Here is a 3,974-nt window from a genome sequence, read left to right as displayed (position 1 = left end):
TGCAATCTGTGAATTCCACTGAACTGGGCATATGTAAATGGCAACATGTTCCCATAGGTTGGAAGTTGAGTGATAGAGAGAGGGTGCCATCCTCAAGTTCTCTGCCTGATGGAGCGGCTGCACCTCCTTCCAGACATTGACTAATGTGGAGGACATGACTGACCAAAACAGACTGCCTTGGGGTGCCTTGGTCGATTTTTTGCTTTTTTTTTTGGCAATACGCGGGCCTCTCACTGCTGTGGCCTCTCCCGCTGCGGAGCGCAGGCTCCGGACGCGCAGGCTCAGCGGCCATGGCTCACGGGCTCAGCCACTCCGCGGCATGTGGGATCTTCCCGGACCGGGGCACGAACCCGTGTCCCCTGCATCGACAGGAGGACTCAACCACTGCGCCACCAGGGAAGCCCCTGGGTCAGTTTTTATGTTAAATATTAGTAGAGCTAAATTCCTTTCTTACTTTTAGATAGAAAAACATGTGAACACATACATGTTAAATTCTAAAATTTTCTTCCCCCTGGAAGAAAATGGATCATTCTGTGTTACCTGTGGGGTATGTGGTCAGACCTCCCTGGACTGATGGGTCAGCTGAGGTTCGGGCCGGGAGGGGTGGGGTGTTGCTTAGGGACCCATTGCAAGTGGTGAGAGAATCAGACTGAGACTCAGGTCCTTGCCTTCCGGGGCCCTCCCCCAACCCGCACAGAGACATGTGGAGGCAATGCGGGGTGGTTACTGCAGCTCCACTCCCACCGCACCGGGTCCTGTGGCCTCAGGGATACCTGTTCTACTGGGACCCAGGGCTGGGACCTTGGCATCTCCTCTCCTCTGCTCTCTGGGGAGTACACTGGGTGGGCCCCAGTGCAGGTGTGCACATGCTTCCTATTAGAACACGCTTTTCCTTTCCCATCCCTTCTTCCCTCATGACAGACAGAGTCTGCATCACTCGGACCAGGGCTAAGTCATGTGACTCCTCTGGACCAAATAATTTGTCCTTGGCTTTGGGACATAATCTGGTGATTTTTAATACCTCAGGGTTAAATCTGAAAAGAAAATCAGCCACCTGCATCCAGTCACAGACAGGCTGGCGGCTCAGCACTGCGACCCTTGGGCCTGCCCATCTTGGGGGAGGGGAGGAGTGTGGCTACTGCTAGGGACATCAGCGCCTGTGCCTTATCCCTGGCCAGAGCAGCTATGGCCAAAGCTGCTGGATCATCTGTTCAGGGCCTGGCCTGGAGAAGGGGGCCCTGGCCAGCTCAGGGGAGGACGGGGGTGCTGCTGGTGATCCTGCATAGCCCTAGGCCCAAGGTGAGCTCATCGGATGAGCAAGGCCTCCTGCTGAGCCTAGTGCAAGACTAAGAGGACACTCTGTGCTCTCACAACTCCCCGGCCCCTGCCGGTGTGCCCGCCCTGTCTTCACTTCTTTTTTTTTTTTTTTTCCAAACAAAATCACGTTTATTTCAATAGCTCCAAGCGCAAATACAGCAAGTCAGTACACAGAGTTTCAAGATACAGCTTTAAGTATAATGCAAACTTGATAAACAAAAAAGAAAGGGTAAATAGTAGAAATAAAGCTCAGTGTTTAAAAAATTCAAGTAACCTGAAAACCTTTAGACTAAAATAGTCTTTCATCAATTCAGAAATGCCTTAATTTATAGATAAGAGTAGTACACTGCAATCAAAACGGACTTCTCAGAGAAAGAGAATCACCGCAAACTGGTCAGCTCCAGATAAGAGTAGAAATTCCCGGTGCTGGCTATTTCAGAGTCAGCATTCACTCACACTATACAGATTGGTGTGGTTCAACCCATGGCATTTGATCTTTAAGCAAATTCCAAAAAAGTGTTTAAAGTTCACTACTACTAAGAGTTCTTGAAATGGCCGCTGTATATTTAAAAGGTTTGAAGACCAATTTCAGCTTCAGGCCTATGGTACAACTCGGGGAAAAGACATACATTAATATTCCTTCCATTGCTAAAATCCTTTTTGTAAGGTTAGCAACATGGCCTTTAAAGCTTCCTCAGGGAAACTGTACTTCAACATATAAAAGTTCCTACTAGGGGGCTTCCCTGGTGGCGCAGTGGTTGAGAGTCCGCCTGCCAATGCAGGGGACACGGGTTCGTGCCCCGGTCTGGGAGGATCCCACATGCCGCGGAGCGGCTGGGCCCGTGAGCCGTGGCGCTGAGCCTGCGTGTCTGGAGCCTGTGCTCCGCAAGGGGAGAGGCCACAACGGTGAGAGGCCCGCCTACCGCAAAAAAAAAAAAAAAAAAAAAGTTCCTACTAGGGAGATAATTAAAAGTTGTTAATGTTCTTTTTATCACTTAGCAACCAAGACACATGTTTATTTTCACTCCCCAGAAGCAATGTTAGCTACTAGCTTCATCAGGAAATGTGTAACTTGAGGAAGCTTTATGTGAGATGTTTATTCAGTCTTTTTCTCAACCTTCTTCATCTCACTATAGGCAATAAGTTGAGAGTCTGTTCCAAGAAGTCTATCCCACCATGTAAATGTTGAAGCGTAAATTCCAATGAAGTTCACGTGGTGGAAATCGTGATGCTGAGAACCAGCATAGAAAGGAATGAGATTTAAAGGGTTGAGAGGAATGTCATAAGCACTATGGACATCAACAGTTTCTGTCAAAAGAACGGTCACCCAGGCCCAAAGAAGAATAACAGGATCACATAAAAGCATGATTCCAATGAAATATCTAGTTCCAAGAATTAGGGTTTCCAGAGGATGTGCATATTCAGCTTCCATTCCAAATGGCGCCTGAAGCTCATGACAAATTTTGTGAATATGCTTATGTATTCTTTTGTGGTTTAAGATCCTATGCAGGAAATAGCACCGGTAACCTCAATCACTGCACAGCCAAAGCATCTTGCCAAAAGCATGTACCATCTTGGCATTGTTTCCCAATCATAAGGAATATTGAAATACTCTGTAAAATAATAGGTTCCACAAATCAAAGAAGCTGGATACAAAAGTGATTAAAGAGAAGCATTTTAAAACATTTCCATTGATTTTCCCACGTTTCTGGTTTATCCTTTTGAATTTTGTACTTTTTCATGTAAGGTATAAATTGAAACAAAAATCCAGGTAAACAGAACAAGAAATAAAGGACCTCATGAACTATGAGGGATCCCCATGTTGCAATCTGGAACTTTGTATAATTATTCAACATAGAGTTCCAAGCATTTTAAAATGGTTCCTGTAGAGGATTCTCAGGTAAAAGTGAATCTACATATCTCCCAGCCAGGGATGCTGAACTAAAGATGCTGATACTCTCATTTGTTGCCATTTTTCAAATCTCAGCAGACAGCCTTATAATTCTGCACACCGCTGGGTCTGCGGCTGCCGCCTCCTGAGCTTCGCTAGGCACCCCTGTCTTCACTTCTTGAGCTTAGTTCTGTTGTCACTGACGGCACCAGGCAGCCCTTTGCATACAGCACCCCTGGAGCCACATGTGGCCAAAGCGTGTGGCATTCATGGCAACACCCATGTGTCTGTTCTTCAAATTCAATTCCTTTCCCTCCTGGGCACGTAGTAAGACTACATTTCCCAGTCTCCTCTGCAGTCAGACAGAACCATGGGCTGAGTTCTGGCCAGTGGAATGTGGCTGAAGAAATGTAAACCATGCCACGTCCTGGTCTGACCTCTGAAAACTCCACCTTGGCTCACTCTCTTCCCCTGTCCGGTGGCCGGATGTGGAGGACCCAGGGGGGGATGGCAAGGCCCTTACTACAGTGGGCTGTGAGGGGCTTGAGTTCCTGAAGAACTATGAGTAACAGAGCCTATGCCCATTGCACCTGTGTGAGAAAGACATCTTTATATGCGAAGCCATGGAAACACTGGAGTGGGTACAGCAGGTGACAGCCCAAGTAACAGTGTCTGACCCCAGATGAGAAGTCAGGGGGTTTGAATTCTTTAAGATTTCTTTTGGCCATGCCATGTGGCTTGTGGGATCTTAGTTCCCCCACCAGGG

The 3,974-nt window shown here is 47.5% G+C and overlaps 1 pseudogene across 1 annotated transcript; it reads right to left on the bottom strand.

The window, feature by feature from the left end:
• Nucleotides 1-2,413: 2,413 nt before the first annotated feature.
• Nucleotides 2,414-3,030, bottom strand: LOC308607858 (methylsterol monooxygenase 1-like; annotated as a pseudogene). The gene has a single exon. The product of its transcript is annotated as a methylsterol monooxygenase 1-like (transcript).
• Between the last annotated feature and the right edge of the window lie 944 nt (nucleotides 3,031-3,974).

This window comes from Mesoplodon bidens (assembly GCF_964165515.1).
Source record: "Mesoplodon bidens genome assembly, chromosome: 19".
Classification (NCBI taxonomy): domain Eukaryota; kingdom Metazoa; phylum Chordata; class Mammalia; order Artiodactyla; family Ziphiidae; genus Mesoplodon; species Mesoplodon bidens.
The sequence above is the reverse complement of the archived record's forward strand: the minus strand, read 5'-3'. Positions and strand labels throughout refer to the sequence as shown.